This window comes from Lycium ferocissimum, chromosome 2 (genome assembly GCF_029784015.1).
Source record: "Lycium ferocissimum isolate CSIRO_LF1 chromosome 2, AGI_CSIRO_Lferr_CH_V1, whole genome shotgun sequence".
Lineage (NCBI taxonomy): Eukaryota > Viridiplantae > Streptophyta > Magnoliopsida > Solanales > Solanaceae > Lycium > Lycium ferocissimum.
Genome location: NC_081343.1, coordinates 7,345,995 through 7,371,227, shown reverse-complemented (window position 1 = coordinate 7,371,227; position 25,233 = coordinate 7,345,995). Strand labels below are relative to the sequence as shown.

At 36.9% G+C, this 25,233-nt stretch overlaps 1 long non-coding RNA gene across 1 annotated transcript; it reads right to left on the bottom strand.

Annotated features, from left to right (window-relative positions):
* Positions 1 to 22,106: 22,106 nt before the first annotated feature.
* On the bottom strand, positions 22,107 to 23,422 carry LOC132033369 (uncharacterized). Its single transcript, XR_009408725.1, has 3 exons — positions 23,216 to 23,422; positions 22,914 to 22,949; positions 22,107 to 22,777 (listed from the first exon to the last, which is right to left on the bottom strand). It is a non-coding gene; the product is annotated as an uncharacterized LOC132033369 (long non-coding RNA).
* Between the last annotated feature and the right edge of the window lie 1,811 nt (positions 23,423 to 25,233).

Genomic DNA, 25,233 nt, shown 5'->3' with positions numbered 1-25,233 from the left:
CGAGTATTAGAGATTTGATCACCCTCCTCTTGTCGAGATCGTTTAATCCCCTCACATTCCACGAGATAATGTGTACTTTCATCGGGAAACATTGCTAGCTTCCCTCCCCTAGTCCTTGGCTCACCATCTTTGTATTTGACTCCGAATTCCAGAAGATTCTTCACTTCATTCTGACCCCTAGGTTTAGGAGATGAAGGTTTGGACTTGCTGAGGGTTTCCTGTATTCTTTTATCCAGCTTCAAGAATAAGGCCCATATTTCATCTTCATACCCCTCAGTTTCCACACCCAGTTGTTTACTAAACTTCAATATATTTTGTTGCACCCTTAAAATTGTCTCCCCCTCAACTGCCTGCACTTGTACATCCAAAGGTTGAATGTCCTCAATTGTCAACTGCTCCAACTGTTGAAATTGGTCCATCTGTGAGCAATTTCCCTCTGTGATATTTGTGACCAAGTCCCTGGATCCTTGATCATCATCACTGTTGTCATCTTCTCCATGAAATCGAGCTAATTGAGGTTTGCATGTGCAATCGATCTCAGGATCGTGTATATACTCCTGTCGCACTGCTACTGCCAGCTGTAATTTTTTTGAGATGAGACAGTCCGAGGTTTCTTCAGCTTCTGGGTTAAGAGGATCGAGATATATGGGCTGCTCTAATCGATTGGGAATATAGCAGACTGGTCCCATATCTTTCTTTAGGGACTTGGGCTTTAAAGAAAAGCCCAACAGAGAACTCTTTTTCCCATAGGTTTGAAATTTGCTTCCTCTGGTATTTTCAGTTGGGTCAGCCCACTATCGTTAGAAGGCCCAAAATCCTTCCTTTTTAAAATATCATTGACCAGCTCTCCCTCACGTGCCGTCTCCTGCTCCCAAGAAGATCTGCTGCGATTTTTGCCTTTTTCGGCACCCACGTGCTCTGGGAAGTCAACTTTGCAGCTGTCAACACTATTATGGGAGTTGGATCTCTCTATTACCCAACGGTCTGTCACCAGTTTCCGACCATCTTCTCCGGCAACCACCCTCGCCGGCGTCTCGCTCCAGATAGGTATGATGAAAAATAAACCCTTTTCTTCTATTATTACTTCTGTAGGTACATTCCTGCCCCCTCCTTTTATCTTTAACCTAGCCCATTTGAGATGTCAAGTACAAATGCATCTCTTTAAAATTTTTTGGGTGTAACATGGCTATTGCAAATTATATAGACGTCATGATATACTTCTTGAGTTCATTGCACAATCATCAGTGATGTTGACCTGTAAATATCTTTAAAGCACCTTCTGGTTGCTCACTTTTTTATACAAAAATATCTTTTATCGATGCCAAAAGATATGCCTAAATTATGGATTCACCCTAGCTTTTGTTTTGATTTCAGAAATCATTGTATCCGTCTCGAATTTCTCTGTCGATTTTGGTTAAAGTACCCAAAATCGTTTGGCCATATCCGGTACGGATACCATACTCACGTCCACACCCACACCCACGCCGTGTCTACAGGGGTGCAACACCAATATTGAAGAGTCTGCACAACTTAAGTGATGGCAGCTACTGTCAATTCAGAATTAGGACCCAGATTCTCCTTGTTTGTCACATTCCAGCGAGCATTTTGAGAAAATCATTATGCTTCGTAGTGTTCAGGCATCATATCGGCCTGAATCTTTACTGTGTTATGCTCTGCAAGTTGAAGGCAGTTGAAATTGTCTGGTTGTCACATCATTAGAGCCAATTGGCATTCCATTTCCAGCAACAACTGCTGTTTGCACCTGGTATATTAATACCAAGTACACCAGGCAGTCCTCCAGTAGTAAGAAGAAGAGTGAGGTTGGCACCTGCTTTTCTAATTCCTTCATCGTCATCCTCTGAATCTGATTTATCTCCCTCAAATCCATATTCTTTTGCCTGTTCGTTTCTGGCTGCTCTGCTACTTCATCCTCTTCTTCATTAAATTTAAAACCACTACAACCATAAACAGTCCCATGCACTAGCTCATCCCTGATTCACCTTTGCCATGAAACTATCTGCTAGAGCTTTCAGGTCATATGGAACAACTTACTCCACAATTGTAAAGCTTTTACAGGGTCAGTTGCATATCATTCACCGTCTTTAAATAACAGCGGTTCAAACCACCGCTATTTTTTTAAAAAACAATTAACCTATGTAGTGAATTTATATCAACACTTGGGCGCCTCATTTATTTCGATTGTTCGAGAACTTCTTCGGCGCCTTTCGTAGGTAATCTCTCAGAATAATTTTCTCAATCCCTAGCTGTAATTCGTCTGGCTTAGTGAATTTCTCAACTAAGCAGTGCATTTCTCAATCCCTAGTTGGAAATCGTCAACTTTGTTTTGTGCTTATGCAGGTTTTTAGCAAAATAATGGAATTTATCTAAGGTTATGAACCAATAGCAGACTTTTTCCACGATTCTTCTTTTAAATTGATTTTTGGGGTTCATGCATGAAAGGAATTTCCTATGATTTTGAAATTTCATTTTATGTGTAGTGATTTTACTGTTCAAAGTGTCTGAATTTGTCGCTACGAGTAGTCCATTTCACTTTCTGGTAATCGATTACTCTGTGTTTGATAATCTTTTGGTATATTAGCAATCGATTTCACTTTCTGTGTGTTGGATAATCCTTCGATGGAACTAAAAGTCCTTTGTTAGGATTCATGCATGTTTGGGAATGTAGCAATTTTCCCAATTCCTGTTCTAATGCTTTCATTTTTTTCTTTCTCTTAGTTTTCGGTCTACTTATTGTTATTTTTCAGTTCAATTAGTTTGATATTTGCTTCAATTTTCGCTGCTTTGTCTCGTATTTGGATTGCATGCAATTAATTTTGATATTTTTAGTAAATTTACCAGTTTCATTTTATTTATTTTTTTGACATTTTTAGTTGTTGTTCCTGCTAATATTACTCTGAGTATCATACAGGTAGCAAACCTGCGAGTGAAGCTATTGGGATCGACGTTGACGTTTAACTGTTTGATAGGTATAAAATCTTATCAATTTCAGCAGTTTCAGTTGTGATAATGTAATTTGTAGTTTTAGAAGCTGAATTGATGTACTTCTTCATTTTATGTCAAATTTTGGAATCACAACTGTTACACTTCTGTTACTACTATCTGTGTTCACCAGGAATACATTTACAAAATGTTGGTACAGTTTGCCATTGAATATAAGAACCATAGCTTGTAAACCTGCATCACAATGCTTATACGTTGAGTTTAAGTTTTACGAACTGTTTTTCGGAAACAGCCTGCCTACCTTTCGAGGTAGGGATAAGGTCTGCATACACTTTACCCTCCCCAGACCCCAAATTGTGGGATTTCACTGGGTATGTTGTTGTTTTTAGAAGACTTTGACACTAAGAAAATTGTACTATTGCTTGAATATTGAAATTGGAACTTTGTTAGTTGCATATATGGGGACAAAAAGAGTACTACTTTATAAGTTTATAGTAGTGTTCAACTGCTACAGATTGAAGCTGGTAGTGTATTTGGCTCAAGAGAAATACTAGATGGTTTAGTGGCAAGAAAAAGCACACGTCTGTAAAATCTAAACGTGTTGAGAATTTGTTCTTCTGGTGTAGGAGGAAAACAGTTACTGATTTCCAGTCCCCAATCAGTTACTGATTTAGAACACTTACTGTTCTAAGTGTGTGAATCTGATGTTGGAAGTCTTAATCGAGAGAAACACACAACTAGTTTCATACAGTTAACAGAGTCTTAAAAAAAAAAAAAATCACAACTATTTGCATGTCAAGAAGATCCAGATGTAGAGTGATTGACTATTTAAGCTTTCCCCTTTTGAAAAGGGCAATGATTATTAATTTCATCTTTTTTGACTCTGCATCTATCTTTTTCGTTGCTCACTCTTTCCCTAGAGAACTTTCGTTTATTTAACAGCACAGATTATTGTCTGTTCTTTCTAATTGTGAATGTCTATAATGCCCCTCTTTTCCCTCCTTATATCAATTTTTTTTAGGAAGCTGTTGTTAAAATCTTATTTCAATTTATGCCTTTCTCTGGAACCATTTTACTTCTTTCAGTTTATCATAAACTGAGTTTGTTCTGGATCAGGGAATACCAAAATGAGTATCAGCGGCAATCCTAGCTTCTGTTGAAAAAAGGTGGAGGCTTATATTCAATTTCTTATGCAGACGATGCTGAAGTAGTACTCCGACCACTTTTATTAGTATAATAATTCTTTAAGCTCAACATCTCCGTGAGTTGGTGGCCGAAAATGGAAGAATATATAGAAGCTTATATGAAGACTGTGAATCATGTGACCCAATTGATTGAAGGCACTGGCATGGCTGACATTGACATGAAGATGGGTGAAAAATATTCTAAGTGTTAGGTGAATCCATGAGGCAGAATTCGGGCCAGGCACACGCACGACACATGCCAAGAAGGCATGCACACGGGGCATGCACGAGGGTCATCTTTTATTAGTACAGTCAGACTTCTCTACAACGGCATCCGCATATAACAGCACCTCTCTATAACAGCCAAGTTTTTTCGGAACCGATTTTTTATGTTATATTTTATTTCTCTATAACAGCAATAATCAACTTTATAATAGTACTCTCTTTGTAAAATCACCCCCATATAACAACTATCTTTTTTTTTTTTGGTAATATAATAATTAACCATCTTTATAAAAATAGAATATCTTGATTACTAATAATAAGTGTAGAGATTTTGACTAAATATTTGATCCTTTGATACAATGTTTATGACAAAAAATATCATATGAATATATATATATTATCATTATAAGATTTTCCTTCATTATACAAAGTGTGATTAAGCTTGGAATTTGGCAATTAAAAATGAAAAATTAGATTTTATGCATTTTTTTTTTTTTGCCTACAGCAAAATATTATTTAAATGTCAATGCTGTTATATGCGTATAACAGCAATTCTCTATAACAGCAAAAAAATTTCGGACCCAATGATGCTGTTATAGAGAAGTTTGACTGTATAATAAGTCTTTAAATTCAACATCTCCGTGAGTTGGTGGCTGAAAATGGAAGAAGATATAGAAGCTTATCTGAAGATTGTGAATCATGTGGTCCAATTGATTGAAGGCATTGGCATGGCATGACATTGACATGAAGTTGGGTGAAAAATAATCTAAGTGTTAGGCGAAGCCATGAGGCAGAATTCGGACTAGGCACATGCACGACACATGCCAAGAAGGCATGCACACGGGACATGCACGAGGGTCATGCGCACGACACAAGCGACAATTACACAGTGTGCGCTGCAGTTTCGTCAGTTGAGGCGAATTTCTGAAGGCTTCCCCTCATGGGCGAAGTGGTTCCCTTAGAATCAGCTTAATGCCCCCTTATGGAACTGCTGGCACATGCTAAGCACGCCCCTACCCTTGTAATTACCCTGGCAGGTTTCTTTATGTAGGCAGAATTTGGCTAAGGCATGGATCAGTTTTGTAAGCCTCCAATTGTAATATCTGAGAGATAATAAAAGTTTGGGCATTTGCCTGTAAACGTGTGTGTCCCTATCATTGTGTACTGTCCCGAAATTAATCTAAGTGTCAAACGTGTGTGAGCGCGCAAAAGCTGAAGTTGGCTATGACGCTGGCCGAGCAGTAGTGACGAGAGAAAAAATCCACACCTATTACAACTGGTATCTCTGGCCAGTTTAATTTATATGTCTTATTTTTCCTTTTTTATTAAGTTTAAAAAAAATATCACTTTTATTAGTATAATAGTTCTTTAAATTCAACATCTTACATGACACATTTAAGACAACAAAGTACTAATGGCATTATGATACTATACATGCATCTTTAGTTTACGACCAGAAAATACAAAAGGCATTATGGTATTAGTAGTACTAATTCTTTAAATTCAACATCCTACATGACACATTTAAGACCACAAAATACAAAAGACATTATGATACTGTACATGCATCTTTAGTTTACGACCACCAGAGTCTTAATCAAGAGAAACACAACTAGTTTGCTTATGTATGTGTGATTCTTGTGGAAGTAACAGTTAACAGAGTCTGCATTTTGGCTAATTTAAGAGTTCTCTATACTAATGAAACATGCCTCTGCTAACATTTTGGACACTATTAACCATATCCATTAACTAATAATGGTGTATGCACTTTGGCAAATTTTTAGGAGAGACAGTGAGCTTAGGTTTCAAACTTCTATTTATGTTTGCTTAATTTTGTCCATGAGCTATCTTTTTCATTTTGATATTGTGATGTTTTTTTTTTAATTTTAAGTTGGATCATTATGTGTTCTTTCTAGCCATGCCGATTGATAAATCTTGGATTAGCAAACTACAAAACACACCTGAATATGAAAATGTGCTAGGAAAATTTTTGGGCTTTGCTTTCGAGCATGGGTCTGTTGATGGGCGTGTAATTAAGTGTCCATGTCCGAGATGTGGCTTTAAGAAGTGGCAAGGAAGAAGTGCAATTGAAGAGCAGCTGACTTATAAGTCTTTTCTAGAAAATTACAAATTTTGGTATTTGCACGGTGAAGAGTCAAATGCAACTGTGCCATAGACTTTTCAGAGCACAAATGTTACAGAAGATACTCTGCAACCCCAAAATTCGATGGCAACCATGATTAATGGTGCATTTGGTTCACCAGGAACAATGTCAATGAGTCTGATGTATCTTGTGAGCCTATAAATACAGAAGAAACATTTAATGAAGGGCACATTAAGGGGAATAATGAAGTTTGTGCGAAGTGTTCTTTGAATTGATCGAAGATGGCAAACAACCGTTATACGAAGGGTGTATGAAGTATTCCAAATTGTCATTCCTAATTAAGTTGTATCAGATATAAAATGTTTGTGCCGCATGACTGACAAAGCGACGAGTATGATATTAGAATTGTTAAAAGATGCCTTTGAAGATGCCAAGATTCCAGTTACTTTTTATGATGACAAGAAAACCATAAACACGTTGATGGTTCACTCAATAAAAAGTGGAAGGAGTTCAGGATTAACCAATGGCGTGCGGCTTGGAATCCATTAAAGAGTAAAGAAGAAATCATAAAGAAAGTTTCGGAAGGCATTCCCATGGACCAATACCGCTCCCAAACGCACACACAAGTATTCAAGACCGTACAAGTAATATAGGATTAAAGTCCAGATATCATATTCACTGGGACTTATGATTAACCGTCAACTAAATTAAACTAGTGCTAATTATCTAAACAAGAAATAATCCAAAATTATATTTATAAACTAACAAAAAATAAAAAGAACGCAAATAACGAACTTCGATCAAGAAAGAACAGATTTTTATCGGAGAAGAGAAGAGATAGATCTAGGGCTATGACCACTAACAATCCAGCTGAGTCTTCCAATCAATACATAGTTCTAGTTGACGGGTTAATTATTGCTTTATGAGTATCGTCCGAGTTGCTCACATGCCTGTAGATGTTACTCTAACGCCTATATTCCTATGGTCATCAGAAAATAACAAGAACACATTTATAGCTCCGTATTCAACTAAGCAAGGCTAAAGGGTATATTTCTATCCTCATTAGTGAAACGATTATTCGAACAAGCTCTATTTATTCTTATTACGCATGCAAATTCCCTATCCCTAGTTCAATTCACACGCCACAGATAGTGTCTAACTATTGGCCAGATAATCAAACAATTAAGACCAAGAATAAATAAATAACCCCAACGATTGGAAACCAATAGATGTAAACGATAATCAAACGTCAACTTTCATGTTTGAGCCAAAATCCTAGAACTAAAGAGTTTAGCTCCACATAGACATGGAGGAAAAAAGACAAATCATCCGAATGAAAACGTAAAAACGAGTACTACAGAGAAGAAAAGGTCAAACCCCGTAACTACTGCCTCAACGGCGGCTCCAAGCTCTCTCATAGGTATAGGAAAAAGTCCAGACGAAATAACCCAATCCAAAATAAAATGAGACAAGTTTTAATCCGAGAATCCCTTGGTTGCTCCATTGTTATCAGAATCTCAGGAATTTATATGAATTCGAGTGATTCCTAAGCTATTACAAGAGTTTCTATGAACTCGAGTGAAGATAGCTAAGTAATGCAGCGTAAGAATGTAGAAGAAGTAGTTGTGATTGAAAAAGAGTAAAAGTATATTCATCCATGAAATCAATATTGAGATTACAATCTATTATAAGGCTGAATTCAAATCCGTGAATGTGCTAACCACCCAAACTAACTTTCCCGCCTAAACTGCATTTGAACTAACTCTACTTGAATTAACCAACTAACCTACTGCTGAGCTGGAAATTCTCAATTAGATGGAATTCCAGCTGATTACGAATCAATTACAATTCACTAAACACAAATCATGTATCAGTACTCCCTGCATCAAAAGATCCTTGACCACAAGGATCAAAATTCTGGAAACCTAGTGTGAAGTACATTGACAAACTCCCAAGTAGCAGCATTAGCTGTAAGACCATGCCATTTCACCAGGACCTGAGCTACTGCTTTATTGCCCTTCTTCACCATTCTTCTTTGTAAAATCAACTCAGTGTTGGGACAGTAGGGACTGTCAACATAGACCACTGGAGGGTAAGCAATTTGGGATGGCAATTCATAACATTTCTTCAATAATGACACATGAACTATAGGGTGAATTTTGACAGAATCAGGAAACAAAAGTGTGTATGCTACAGGACCAACTTTCACTTCAGTATTTGGAATGGTCCATAATACTTGGCAGCTAGCTTATGAAATGGATGACGAGAAATGGTCATTTGTCTATAGGGTTGCACTTTAAAATACACCCAATCTCCCACATCAAAGTTCCTATCACTTCTATGATTATTTGCTTGTTTCATCCTCAACTGAGCCCTCAGTAAGTGATGCTTAAGAAGTTGCAGTTTGAATTCTCTGTTAATAAGTGGGTTATCCACCTCAGAAGAAGCAGATTCCCTAGGAAGATAAGGCAAGTGTAATGGAGGTGGTCTGCCATAAAGTGCTTCATAAGATGTCAAGCTAATAGCTGAATGATGACTAGTATTGTACTAATACTCTACCATAAGTAAACAAGAGAACCAGTTATGAGCATCATCAGCACAAAAACATCTCAAATAAGTTTCTAAACATCTGTTAAGGACCTCAGTTTGTCCATCAGATTGTGGATGGTAGGCTGAAGATATGTGCAGTTGAACCCCTTGTATTGAAAAGAGTTCTTGCCAAAAGTACTCAAAAAGACTGCATCCCTATCACTAGTGATAGCATCAGGTAGTCCATGAAGTCTTACAATAACATCCACAAAGACCTTAGCTATAGACTGAGCAGTGTAAGGGTGTTTAAGTGGAATGAAATGACCATATTTACTTGGTCTATCCACTACCACCAAGATGACTTCATGACCCTGAGAATTTGGTAAACCATCCACAAAGTCCATACTGATCTGAGACCATACCACATCAGGAATAGGAAGAGGTTGTAAAAGACCAGGATAAGTAGCTAAGTCAGCTTTACTCCTCTTGCATACATCACATTTCTGCACAAAGGATTTAACATCCTTTCTCAGCCCTTTCCAATAGAATAAAGTCGGTAACCTCTTGAGTGCAACATCAACTCCTGAGTGCCCACCTTGAGCAGTAGAATGACAAAGTGAGATGATAGTATTTCTCAGTTGATCAGATTTACCAATAACCAATTTTCCTTTTCTCCTGAGCTGATTATTGTGCCAAGTGAACTGAGAAGGAACATCAGCATTAGACTGCAGCTTCTCAATTAGTGATTTCAGTTCCACATCAGTACTCCAACTATCAGAATTGGTATTAGAGAATGTTAGGACCAGTAATTCAGCACCATATATCTAGAGAGAGCATCTGCGACCTTGTTTTATACCCCCTTTTTATACTTAATAGTATAATCAAAAGGCATAAGTTTTGTCAACCAAAGTAACTGTGAATTGGTGTGAAGAGTTTATTCCATTAAGTACTTCAAAGACTTCTGGTCAGTTCTAATAATGAACTTCTGGCTGAGTAAGTATTCAGACCACTTGGTAACTGTATGTACAATGGCTAAATGTTCTCTGTCATAGATAGACATAGTTGCATATCTTGGAGATAGGGCCTTGCTAATGAAGGCAATGGGATGACCCTCTTGCATGAGAACAACTCCAGTTCCAAACCCACTGGCATCAGTCACAACCGCAAAGGTCTTGGTGATGTCAGGCAAGGCTAAGACAGGTGCATTTGTCAAAGCATTCTTAAGTTTTTCAAATGCTGCAGTAGCCACTGGTGACCATTTGAAACTATCCTTCCTTAGTAGGTCAGTTAGAGGCTTTCATATGATACTAAAACCTTGAATGAATCTCCTGTAATAACCAGCTAATCCAATAAAGCCCCTCAACTGCTTCAAGGTTGTAGGAATAGGCCAATTTTAAACTGCTGCTATCTTTTGAGGATCAATGGACACACCTTCCTCAGTAATGAAATGACCTAAATACTTAATTTTCTTCACCCCAAAGAAGCATTTACTGTGCTTAGCAAATACTGATGCTTCACCATTTCTTGGAAAACAACTCTCAACTGCCATACATGCTCATTCACTGCGTTGCTGTATATTAATATGCCATCAAAAAATACCAATACAAACCTCCTCAAGAAAGGTTGGAATACAGAATTAATGAGACCTTGGAATGTTGCAGGTGCATTAGACAATCCAAAGGGCATGACTGAGAGCTCATATTGCCCTGAATGAGTCCTAAATGCTGTTTTTAGTATATCTTCAGTTGCCATATTTAGCTGGTGATAACTAGATCTAAGGTCAATTTTAGAAAAAATCTTTGAGCCTCCTAACTCATCCAATAAATCCTCTACCATAGGAATAGGAAATTTGTTTTTAACAGTGGCCTTATTGGGATCTCTATAATCAACACACAATCTCCAAGTCCCATCCTTTTCCCCCACCAAAACTGCTGGTGAAGCAAATGGACTGCAACTAGGTTGTATCACCCCTTGATTCAACATTTGTTTTACCAATGATTCTATCACTTCCTTTTTAATAGATGGATACCTTTAAGGTTACTTATTTATAGGTTAAGTCCCTTGGTGTAACACTACTCTATGATCAAATACACCTCTAGAGGGTGGTAATTGAGTAGGTTCTTCAAACAATCCCTTAAACTCACCTAGCAGATTGGATTAACTAGTATCAATCTGAGTTAATGTATTAGTTACCATATCCTGTGTGTAAAACTTGCCTTCCAGCTCCCCTCAAGACATGTTTCTTGCCCTTGTATAGGAACTCCATTGTAAGATTCCTGAAGTTTATCTTGATATCCCCTAGAGTGCATAACCATTGGACTCCTAATGCTACTCCACAACTTCCTAATGGCAATAGCAAGAATTCAGCTTTGAACTCTGCCCCTTGCAATAACCAAGATAACTGACACATTTTATCAACCTATGGTCCCATTAGCTGCTGAAACCACATCAGGAATGGTTTCAATAACTTGATAACCCAACTGCTCCACTACTACAGGATCAATGAAGTTATGTGAACTTCCTATATGTATTAGTATGTGTAATGGCTTCTTGGAATGATAGCCAGTGACCTTCAAAGTTCTGTAGCCCATTGATCCATTCAAAGCATGAATAAATATCTCTATGTGCCCCTTGCCGTGCAGTTGTTCTAGTTCTTCAATCATCAATTCATTCTGTAATTCCTCCTTAGAGTTCTGAACTCTATTAAGTTGTTCTTCTAACTCTTGGATGTATAGTTGTTTCTGGTGCTTGCACTTATGTCCCATAACATACTTCTCATCACAAAAGAAGCATAATCCTTTGGCTCTCTTCTCATTCATTTCCTCAGGTGTCAATGTCCTTCTATTGAACCCCTTCTGCTGTGGTATATTATTCCTATGAGAAGCTGGAAGAATAGGTTTCCTTTGAGTTTTTGGATCATTAAATCTTCTTACAGGATTGACTACATTGCTCACAGTTAAAGAAGCAACTTGTTGTAATGCAGCAATGTAAGCTTCTTACATCCTAGTAGTTTTATAAACTTGTGATAAAGTAGTTGGATTTGTGACTTTAATTGCAATGTATGACAGGTTTCAACTCCCCCCCCCCCCCCTACAAGAAACAACTGATGGCATTTTCCTGAGACAAATTTACCCTTGTCAAATTCCTCTCAAAGACTGCCTGATAATCCTTCACACACCCTTCTTGTTTCACTTTTTTGATTTCTTCCATGGGGTCATCAAAATCGGTGCCAAACCTCTCCCCTATGCCATGATGTATTCATTCCAAGTAGCTGGTTTTAGGTATTGTTTGTATTTCACAAAAGAAAGGTGCCATTGAATAGCATCACCTTCCAATTGCAGAGCAGCAACCCCAATTTTCTCATCATTTGGTACATCTTCCATCTCAAAAAATTGTTCAATCTTGAACAACCAAGATCTGAGATCTTCTCCAGAAAATCTCATGAATTATAACCTTGACCATCGATTGAAATTTGAATGCTGAGAATTGTAACTTGTAGGGATCCATTCTCTTTCCCTTTGTACTCTCTCCTCTGAATTGTTATTTCTAGATGGACCTTCTTCCTGTACCAATGCAGTATGCTCTCTTGGAGTCTTGTCCCTTCGATTTTCTCCAGTTGCTGCTACTAATTGATTCTTCAATTCCACCATTGCTTGGTCCAATTTCTCCAAGTGTGAAACCTTGCCTGCTAAGGTTCCCGTTTCTGTTATCATGATTTGCATCATATCTCTCAATTCTCCCACTTCTGTAGTTGATGTTTCAAGAGTTGGTTCACCATTTGTCCTTGTTCCTTTCGCCCTTAATGCCGAGTATTGTTCAGCTCTAATACCATTGTTATCAGAATCTCAGGAATTTATATGAATTCGAGTGATTCCTAAGCTATTACAGGAGTTTCTATGAACTCAAGTGAAGATTGCTAAATAATGGAGGGTAAGAATGTAGAAGAAGTAGTTGTGATTGAACAAGAGTAAAAGTATATTCATACATGAAATTAATATTGAAATTACAATCCTTTATAAGGCTGAATTCAGATTCGTGAATGTGCTAACCACCCTAACTAATTTTCCCGCCTAAATTGCATTTGAACTAACTCCACTAGCTCTACTTGAATTAACCAACTAACAGACTGCTGAGCTGGAAATTCCCAATTAAATGGAATTCCAGCTAATTACAAATCAATTACAATTCACTAAACACAAATCATGTATCATCCACGACGTGCAAAGCATCAATATTGCTCACTGTCAGCTACGTGTCACGAGGAAGTCTGTTTGCTACATCACTTTGTAATTATAGTTGTTCCTTTTCAATTTCAAGTGTAATTTTCATGTATTGTTGACCCAATCATCATGTGTAATGTTGATGTTCCCCACAATTGTCTCCTCTTCTTTTACTTTCCTTTTGTTACTGCACTTTATTCAATTTTGCTCCAAATTTTTTCATCTTCACACCGCTTTATTCTTATATGATAAAAGTATAATATTAAGCACAAAGAAATATAATTTATACTCAAACGACGATTAAAAGTACTAGAATGCGAGGCAACAATGGCTAAATATATGCATTTTAGGCCGAACATCAACCAACAAGCACTGTTTGCTGCTAATTATTGCCTGAAAGAAGAAACACAGGTACTTACTATTCTTTCTGTTTCTGCGACTGCATCTTCTTCTACTTCTTCTGGGAATGCTCCTGCTTTTGCGTCTGCGAATGCTTCTGCTGTGAAAAGGAGAGCATAAAATGGTTATTTTGCTTCTTCTACTTTTTTTTTTTGAGACTGGTACTATTGTATTCCTCTTCCTCAACATTAAGGGTATGCTGGCCACCTCCAGAAAAACAGAGTTCAACAGAGAGAAAGAAAAGAAAAGAAAAGAAAAAAAACAGATCTACAGGGCACTTAAGAAATCTACCAGATCATCTACCTCCTCTATGAAGTTTTCTTTACACCAAAAGAATAAAGATACAGTACAATTCCATTTTACTTTATATATGGAATTGATTTTATCTTCAAAGCATCTACCATTCCTCTTCTTCCAAACAGTCCACCAAATGCAGGGTGGTATAATCCTCCACCACTTCTTCTGAGTCTTACTGCCCCCTCTTCTGATCCAGCAACTCATCAGATCTGCAGTGTGCTCGAGCATTGTCCACTTGATCTTTTTGAGACTAAAGAACATGGTTCATATTTGAGCATTGAATTTGCAATGAAGGAATAGATGATTGTTGGTCTCTCCAGTCTCATTGCATAAAAAACATCTGGTTACTATTGGCATACCCTTCTTTTGTAGTACTTCATGAGTGAGACAAGCCCTTTTGGCCACCAACCATGTAAAGCATTTCACCTTAGTTGGTGCCAGACTTTTCCAGATATTCTTCCAGGTCCTTGTACTGCTCCCCACCTAGTATTTTGCTTCTTCTACTTCAATCTGAAATTCGTTTTCCCCCCTCTTTTTCAGCTTTTTTGTTTGATTTAAGTTGTTGATCGATATAGAGTATTCATACAACTTTACTCCAACTAGTTTGGAAATGATTTTGTAGTTGTTATTTTGTTGTATTGGCATATTGCAAATGGGTTTTTGTGTTCGAGCTGAAATTTGATCTCTCTTGATGTATGAATTATATACAGTGTTATATTTCAATCTGAAAAACATTTTTTTCACGAGATTACTTATAGCATTTGTGTCCTTAAACCAGTTATGTATCTTGTGATATTTTATGAAGTCTTTATATGAGACAAAAGTTTTGGCTATCCTTTTTAGCATGATTACTTAACATAGTCTTTTACCAGAAAAGCTATTCTCATTTTGTTATTGTTTTGTCTTTCGTGTAGGAGAGAATCGAAGCTATCCGAAGGCAACCCTCAGAAGGTCTTGCATGAGTTTCGCCTAATGATGCGCTTGGTGTGGTCTTCGGTCCCGAGCACCCTGGCCGTGTTTCAGGGTTTGGCATGGGTGTCTTTCCATCTGTGGCATTCAATCAAACATCAAGGCTAGGTGGTCGTTTTTTATATGCGTTCATCTAGTGCTAGTGCTTCACCCCCACAATGGCAACAAGAGATGGCGGATATAATATCACAATTAAATGCGCTAAAAAGCTTATATAAAATGGACATAGGGAGTATCCCGAGGAGTTTAATCACTTATTTCCGACTCCTCCACATGTACAAGTACTTATTTTATCTTTATTATAGATTTAAAATATTATGATGCACATTTTGAGAATACACATTTTGAGAAGTCAGTACCTTTTAATGCAACATCTTAGTTGCATAGACACTTGATGGAACATAATCAACGAGCAAACTACTATTGTCTTATGGGTTTTAACTGTTGTTGAGTTACTTTCTTTTATTTCTCTTCTATTTTTGCTGGTTTGACACAATTTTTGCTCCTCTTTTCTAGGTTAGTCTTGAAATTTGAAGCTAGTGATTTATTTTTCTTGAATTGGTCGTTTGCTTAGTCTAGTGTTTTAGGTTTTTAAATTGCATGAGTTTTTTTTCCTTGAATTTTTTCTTTTTTTCAGTAACTAAAAGCCTGCAATTCTGGATGATTCTCCCTTTTTTTGGTCGATGATTATTTTCTGTGTGATTATATTGGGTATTGAGAAAGTTGGGACCTTTGACTTCTTTAGGTGGTTTTGTAATGGTGTAAAAAAAAATGATCTTTTGTCTCATATATGTGAAATGGAATTAGCTATCCCTTTTAATTAACAATTTCCTCTCTCATCTTTGTTCTGTTGGCAATTATTTATTTGTTTACTTTTAATATCCAAAAAGAGTTTTTTTTTTTAATTATTTTTTATTACATAGGGGGTAGGGGAAGGGGAAATGTGAGAGGAGATTACAATGTGGGGATTCGAACCCTCACCAACAAGGTAAAGGTTTAGGTAGCCACCAACTGAACTACTAGATCCCTACCCAAAGATAGAGCTTTGGTTAAGTGGTTGCGTTTGTTTTTTCTTGAGATGAATGAACTTGTCCATTAGCTGATGCTGATCTTTTTATTTAGATGTTGGTTTTATATTCTTCTTTCTGAGTGTTTGTTGGTCACCTTTTATAGTCAGTGATCTTGGAAGATATATTTAGTACAGATTGGAAAAAAAGATGTTTGCTGAGTAGCCTAGTCCCTATCTTGGCCTCCTTTAGTCATTACCAAGGAAGAAAGGAGTCGTCAAACCTCAGATGGTCTTGCAGATGTTTCGCCGAATGATGTGTTTGGTGTGGTCTTCGGTCCGAGCACTCTGGCCATGTTTGAGGGTTAGACATGGGTGTCGTTCCAACTGTGGCATTCAATCAAAGATCAAGGCGAGGTGGTCATTTTTTTATGGGTTCATGTGGTGCTAGCGCTCCTCCACAATGGCAACAAGAGTTGGCGGCTATGAGATCACAATTAAATGCGCTAACAAGCTTATATCGAATGATAGGGAGTATCCCCGAGGAGTTTAATTACTTATTTCCCACTCCTCCACAGGTACAAGTACTTATTTTATCTTTATTATAGACTTAAAATATTATGATGCACATTTTGAGAATACACATTTTAAGAAGTCAGTACCTTTTAAAAAAGGTTAGTTCTTTAACTAGAGGTGGTGTCTTTTGGGGCATCCTGTGGATCTAGGATTTTGAGGAGACACATCTTGCACCAAGTGGAAATAATTGACTGATCTGTGTAGTTGTGGACGCGAAGATGACTATCTTACACAGTGGCAAGAGAGGTTTAAGATTTTAATTATACAGTTATTTTATGTAGAGCACTCCCTATTGTATCAATTAGCATTCTCAGCCTGTATATAATACTTGTTTAGTTGTAATCCTAATTTTTTTAGCAAGCACAAGATTTAGGAAGCGCTCCGTCTCCAATTGGACCAGGAAGATCCTCGATAGAAGTAACAACGACGATAGAGCGAGTGACAATTAATAATCATCATTTGGATCAAAACTATGTTTTTTGGGTATTGTTGGCGAATCCCTTTGAAACTCTAACTTGAATCTAGATGTAATTTTGGGATACTTTTGTTTTCTCATTTAATCCTTGCAAGTGTTAAATTATTATGGTGTTTGATTTCATAAAAGGTGGAATTATTATGAATGGTGTTTGATTTAATAAAAGGTGCAGAAATAGGATCTAAATCTGATATACAGAATTGTTAACTGCTTAGGGTGGTCTAAACTGCCAAAATATTATTTTATACAATTACAAAAGTCAGTATAAAAAATGCATTTCGAACCGTCGTAATTGTCGCCTAAAAAATACAAATTATTAGCACTAGTATATAACGTGCATTTTACGGCGGTTTTGGCAGAAACGACCGTAATAGTACTAAATCAAAAGGAAATGGCCATAGGAGGCTAGCTTTTAGAATTAGAAAAGGAACCTTATTATCATGATAGGGGGATGATGCTTAGACAAGCAAAAAGCATTCAACAAAACGGGAAAAATGCTTTCTTAGGAAGGATTCCGCTCTGGGGGTGGGACTATTACATAATGGCAGCAGGTATTGTGGCGGTGTTGAAAACCGTCATTTTGGCTGATTACGGTGGTTTGAAACCGTTGTTATACCTAATTTTAACAGCCGTAATCTTCCCCTTTTTTCTGTGGTGTGTTACCGCATCGCTCGTTCACCCTTTCGGCTTCTTACATTTAAAAAAAGGTAGTCTTTCCTTGGTATATGGGGCCAAGAAGGCTTCTCTTATAAAAGCATAACTCATCAGATCTTTTGAATTATTAAGGTAGCTATTGGACTTGCTTTTCCTAACTGTGATATTACACTTTGGGTTAAACTCTGTGAAGTGGTTGAGTTGATGGAACCAATTAGAGTATTAAAGCAAGTTACAGGGAACTCTCCTTCTAGTGGTTGGATTAAATTAAACACAAATGAAAGCTTTATGGAAGCAAAAGGAAAAGCTGGTATAAGGGGAATAATTAGGGATGACTAAGGAAACTTAATTATGACTTTTTTGGTCCCAATCATGTACAACAATAACCATCAAGCTCAAGCTGTCAAGTTTGGAGTTGGTTGGTTCATTAGAATGGGAATCAAGAAATTGATTGGAACTTGACTCCCTGATCATAACGAACTTCTTAAAAAATCAAGGTATTGACAACATGAAGCTCAAGATGATTATTGAAGACACTTACACCAAGCGGAGGTAAGATTAGTTATTGTTATAGAGAAGCAAATCAAGTAGCGGATGGGTTGGCGAAACATGCTATGACTGTGGAACAATCTAGTTGTTTTCCGATGAAAATGGATTAGATCAGAAAATCAGTTAGAGATTTGTTTTTATAGGATTTGAAGACAAGTGAGTCGTATCCAATCCTGAAAACTCTGTTATGAGCCCGGTTTGGAGTAGCAATGAGTACGGGTAAAGCACAATGCGAGATAACAAACAAGAAAATGATTCAAGAAAATAGATAAATAATGGATGTTCTTGTTTATATTGCCTTAGAGAGAATAGAGAGATAGAGTTTATAAAGTGTGAGCAAGATGCCCTTCCTTCTATCCTAAGCTATCCTTATATAAGTCAAAGTTGGACTTTTCAACCCCTAAAGTATGGGTGATGTGACCTCTCTGTGACCACAATGTTAGTGTATGATATGGTTCTCTAATCAAGGTCGGTAGACGTGATAGGAGTTGGTAGGAGTGGAAGCCAGCTGTATGGATCCCCCAGACCTCTTGAGCATCCGGTCGGGCAAACCAACCTCAGGTGCATTTCCCCCTCTATACACTAGCATCTACGACACATTTCAACAACCGACTTTAGAGTGTAAAGGACACTTTCAGTTATATAAATTGCAGTTACCAAATTTTAGTGGTGGGGTTGGGGTAGTGGTGGATGGGCAAGGGGTGTGGGGCGGGGGACGAGGGGCCCATTGGGAGGAGAAATAAGTGTGAATGTCACATATGAATTTTTTTTCTCTAGTCCCATCATAAAAGTCATTTTCTTATTTTTTGTTGTGTGTCTTGGCAGCAGAAAGTTAGAATTTTATTTACTTCGCCTTTGCATCGTGAGATGATAATAGTGTGTGGATGTTGAAAGAAGTGTTGCCATTATTAAAACTTGCATATGTTGCTGCTTTTGTACTAAGCAATTGACATTTGCATACTAAATCTTCAAATTGTGCTGATCTCAGCCACCTTTTCAAATGAGATATTGGACATGACTAGCAAATTTTTGACAAATCCTATTTGAATTATCATGAAGCGTGATGAATTGACATGATTTTAGTTTGCCTTTTTTTTTTTCTTTTCATTTGTTATCACAAACCATATTTACAAGTAAATAAGTGTTATTGTTTGTGTTGTTCCGCTTTTCTAAGCATATAATTGGTTACTAAATGTCATCTGGTGATGGGAGGAAAAACAATACCACCAGTTTTAGTGTTACTGATGGTTGTGGCAATTTGAGCATACTACTGGTGGACAAAGATCTAAATAGTACAGGAATCATGCTTATTATGGAGCCTGTTCATGTGAGAAATGAGGTGGTGCTATACTGGTTCAATGATCCTACTCAGTTGAGAAATGAGTTGATCCAAAAATGGTGTAAAGTGGAGTTTTATATATCTGTCTTTATCACAAGAAATGACATGAGACTTGGTAAGCTGGGAACAAGTTTTCCATGGAAACTTGCAGGCAGCAGGATTTGGTTTGGGACTTACAGATGTACAACAGTTGCAAAAGGTAGGGTGCTGCTAGTCAGACAAGGTCACAAGTGCTGTAATTATGCTGAAAATTCATGCCTGATGGTGATATTGAAGATGGTTGTTGGTGGTGGGATAGCAAGGAGGCCTTATCACCATATTAAATCCTATGGGAGGAGAGCATGGTGGTAAATTTTTACACTAACACTATATTCTTTTTTGCAAGTTTAAGTTTTGCATGGAAATACAACAGCACCAGGAAATCAGGAAAACTGGAACATGTTTGTGCCACTGATCCTATGCAAATGGGAATGAAGTGATGCAACTATGGACCAAATTTGATAATATGCTATACCCTATTGATCCTACTCAGCTTAGAAATGATATGGGAGTTATAGCAAATATAAGGAAAAGGAATAAACAGGCTACATGGATATATACTGGTAGCAGGAATTTTGATTACTGGTCATTGTGCAAGCAGCTGCTACTGGTACTGATTTATATTGGCAACAGGATTTTTGGACTTGTGGTTAGTGTTTGTGTTATTGGTCCTACTTATGTAGGATATGATGTGATACAAACTTCATACAATGTAGGCTACCACTATTATTTCATTGATCCAAATTCAGGAAATGATATGGGATATATTAGTTCTACTGGTTGTGTGGTGCAGCAACTACACAAGCAAAGTTGCAATTTCAAGTTTCAAGTGAGAAAGGCAGAAGTTGCTACTACATGCAAGATTCTGCAGCAGAGAAAGATTACCAAATATGCAACAGATTGCTCATACAGCTACAACATGAGGTGATGCCATATATGCAAATATTTGGCAGCTGCAGAGGATATATGGCAATTATACATTTTGCTGAAACAGTTGTTTGATCATTTAATGACCAAAAACCATTTTATCTTATAGTTTACAATGTAATTTTCAGATTTCTAGTTAGTAGGCTATTAGCAATTTGTAGCACCAACTTAAGATATCATATAAATTTTAAGTTGGTCATTAGATTAATTTTTGCATCTTTATTAGCCATTTTGACTACATTAGTAAAGACTCTTTATTTGTTTCGCGTTGAGAAAAATATATAAAATTAGCCCTAGGCATCATGCCAAGTGGACTTTATTAAAAAAAAATGATGAAAAATCAAAGGCAGAACGACAAGCAAGATACAGTAGACAATTACTATTACAAATTATTTTTTATTAAGTACATGATAATGAGAAAAAGAGACACATGCATACACAAAAACACCATATTTCCTAATGCAAATTTGAAAATTTTCGAGATTTCCATTGTACCATTGGTTACAAGAGTGATTAGATTTGCAGATTCTACACTTCGTTTATGGAAATGTTACTTGCGAATATTAATGGCTTGGCTAGCAAAGTAAAAAACTGCTTCCATATCCGAAAAGGAAAAAAGAAACCATATTTTTTTATTTCATAGTGTTCCTAATCCCAAGCTACACACTGAAAGAAATGTCTCCAGATAGGAGGTCATAACCACTGATGCTTCTATGTGAAGCACAAGTCAACACTTTGAGCAGCTCAAAAATATCAATTTACAAAAACCTCTTAAAGTATTCTAACAGACGAGTATTGTAGGTTCTGCACATGGACGGTTCGAGATACAACATTTATATTAGAGAGCACAGTTTCTCTAAATAAAGAGACAAAACAACATCTCATTATTAAGTGCAACTGCTGGCTTATCGGAACGTACTTTTATTTCCTCTGTTGGTTTTCCAGAGTTGCAACTAATAGTAAGGACCTTTTTTTTAGACTTACGATCTCTAGTTTCATAAAAAAGCATTTAGCAGCAAGAGATTATAAAGATAAAATTTATTTTATCTTCAACGTGCAGGATTCAGGATCATTTCTTGAACGCAGGGCTCTTGGTGTAAAGTCAGTAATTATTCAATACAGCAAAGAGGCCAAAGCTATCAACAATTTCTCATAGGGTTATCAGGATATTCTCAGCTAACAGATAGCCCAAATCTTTTGTTTGTTTAGTCATTGATGCTTTTGCTCATGCCATATAATGTATAAACCACTACCCCTTATTTAAGTAAATACTTTTTTAGGCATTTCAATAAGGAGACACTCGTCTCGTTGGAGATTCACAGCAGAACCAAAATCAAACAACAAAGTAAAGGAGCAAAAATGGAGGAAACTTGACCATTGAAGCTTTGCATAAGGACATTCTAAAGATTGAAGTGATGGATAAAAAACTTATCTTTACCGTTGATATGCCACTGAAATTACAGACAAGGGATGTAGATGGATTGGATAAAACTAAAATGGCTTTTAAGCCAAAAGGCAAAAGGGCTGACTGTCATTTAAAATTTGATTTCTTTGAGAAATAAAACTACGAAAATTTCTATTTTGAAACTTAATTTATTTCGAAATAATTGTGTATGAATTGCTTACTTGATTACAACGAGATTTTGTTTTCGAAAAACTTCCTTAAAAAGCTTTTCTAATGTATATGACAACCCAAACCTGGTATCCATAACCAAAAACCTTAACAGATAAAAAAGATCCAAAATTCAAACAACAGCGCTAGCCACAATAACCACAAATGTTTTTTTTTTTTTTTTTTTTTAATTTGCTTCTTTTAACGGAACCATTAACGGTTAAACCTAATCGTATCGACATCATTCTTTAAACACAAAGATAGCAATAAAATGACTAATCAATTAGAATTCTTCAAAGTGTCTAATTCCACCAATTACGCATCTTAAGCATAACGTATAAATCCTCTTAAGAAAGCAAACACATAAGCTTAAATCTCCAAAATTTCAATACTTCCTTGCAGCATAAGAAGAAGCCAATCCATAATAGATTTTAAGAAAAAATACCAAAGAGAACACTAAAAAATTTAATTCGAAAATTATAATGGGACAAACCCCCAAAAACAAACCCCAAAAATTGTATTACGCATCTCAGGCATAAAGTGTATATCAAAGGAATATGGGACTACAATTCAGAATCAACTATTCAGAATTGCAAAATAAATAAAAAAAAATTATGAGAGAGGGAGTACCTGGAGAGATGCAGACGCAATCAACCGAGCTAAATATCAAATCTACTGGTAAGCGACCTCAATCGATGAACTCGAACAAACTCTACAGAAAATTTTGACAAAAAATCAATCAAACAATTCTAAGAAAGCTGTAATCTTTTCTGGGTAAATGGGATTTAAAATAAAAGACAAACAATTTAACTCGAGAAAAGGAAGAATAATCTCAATTGAAACCTCACCACTGCGATTCACATCGTAAAGTGTTGGTGTGTCCGCTGTTCAAAGAGAGCCCAACAAGAAAAGCACAGCAATATCAAAATCAATTAGATTTTGCAGAACAAGACCCAACAACAAAAAAAAATCCTAGAACTTTCATACATCAAATATGCAATATTGATTTTATGTTGCTGCTACAAAATGGAGCATATACTAACATTTTCCTGAAATTTTCTTTTCTATATTTTGTTTGAAATTCCTAAAAGAAAAAGCTAATAGCGATAAGCTAATGGTATAGAGATGGCGTAGAGGAAGGAGAACTTACTTTGAATGGAGTTCGTCCGTGAGGAGATGGCGAGAAGAGTTGGTGTTAATGGGTTTGCAATTTTGTGATAAGTGTTGGTGTTAAAGGGTTTGCAATTTTGTGATATGAACTGGTGTAAGAGCGTTTTGGAACCTTGTTTTATTTTTTAGAACAAATAAACAAATAGAGATTAAAAGAAAAGAGTACAAAGTTTTTGGGGGGTTTGGAGGGATTAGTGAAATTTTAGGAGGGAAAATAACGAGGGAACTAAAAACCGTACCAATAGAATTTTTTAACCCAAAATGTGTTCCATTAGATACATCTATTGGTACGGTGGACAAAATTGTAGCAATAACTAGAGCTATGGCAACGGTTCAAACACTATTGCAACGGTTTAAGAGTCGAAATGTTCCAGTAGCATCGAAGTCCTATTGCAACAGTTGGAACTGTTGCAATAGACGATCTTTATAACAACGCGGTTATTAAAGCAGTTGCTAATATGTTTGTTGCCATAGGCTCATTTTCCAGTAGTATATTTTGTATTTTTCAATGCATAGATGGTGAATATTTCAAGGTAGTGAAAGTTGATGAATGTTACTCCCTCCGCATAAAAAAAAGAGTTCACTTAGCCATTTAGACGCCCCCCATTAAAATACTAACTCCTAGACAAAAATAGATAATTTGACTAAACTACCCCTAATTAAATAGGCATTGGGATTTGATCATATAACACTTAATAGGGGCAAATATGGAAAAACAAGATTAATTCTTTTTTATTTGGGTAAACAGTTTCATTCTATTCAACCAAAAAGTGTTCGTTACAATACCCAAGGCGGTCGACCTTCCGCGCTCAAAATACATAACAAAAGCCTATACACACTTCTAACGTCTATACAAGTACAACATCATAAGAAATACAATAGAGCTCATCAGTCCTAGGGATAAGAATTAAGTTGACTAAGAGTCCTTTGCCAGTTAGAGATAGTATTTCCTCTGATGTGTATATCTTTGAGCCATTTCCCTGCACAATTCGTTTGCTGAAGTAGTCCTTCTCTGAAATCTGACTGCATTCCTATCTCTCAATACCAGATATATCAACATGCCAAATGTGTAGTTGACAATTGCCCGATAACGCATTTCCTAGGCTGGCGTATTAATTCCAGATCACCTCAGATGCCCAGGTTTCAACAAGCCTATGCTGTCCTAACCAAGCTAGCATCTTAGTCCACATAGTATTAACATAAGGACAATCAAAGAACAAGTGCTCAAACACTTCATCAGCCAACCCACAAAACACACAAGTCTGAGGCACTTGCATACCAAATTTCATCAGCACATGCACGGTGGCTAGCCTCTTGTTTGCAACAAGCCAAAGGATGAACTTAAATCTAGGGTGTAGCTGAGGTTGAAGTACCATGTATTTCCAGGGAACTCTTGGGTATTGTGGCATTATCAGAAGATACAGTTTCTTGATGCTGAACCTCTCCCCCTGCTGTAGCTGGGATAGCCTTTGTGTGATGTTGCCTGATATGCCTTGTAGGCCAAGTAGTATGTCCCTTGTTCCTAAATTTTCCTAACAACCCAAGCTGCAGTCTTAGGTATTTGAAGTTGTGCCAAATCATTTCGTTTAATGTAGAAGCTATGTATCTATTTAATCCAAAGGTAGTCTTTTTTCATAGCAATTGCCCAGAGTTGTTTTGTAACTGCTGCCTTGTTCCACATACAAAGGTTTGTGACATTCAGGCCCCCTGCTGCCTGTGGCATACATACTCTCTCCCATGCAACTAGTGCTTTTTTGGAGATAGAAGAAGTCCCAGTCCATAAGAATGATCTGCACAGGGATTCAATCATCTTCATCACCTTTTTTGGCAGCAGGAAGATCTGTGACCAATATGACTGAACTCCAAATAAGACTGATTTTATCAGCTGCAGCCTGCCAGCATACGAAAGCAGCTTAAATGACCAGCAGTTGATTTTTGAAGTAATCTTCTCCACCAAAGGCCAGCATTGAATAATGGACAATTTTTTCTTGCCAGGGG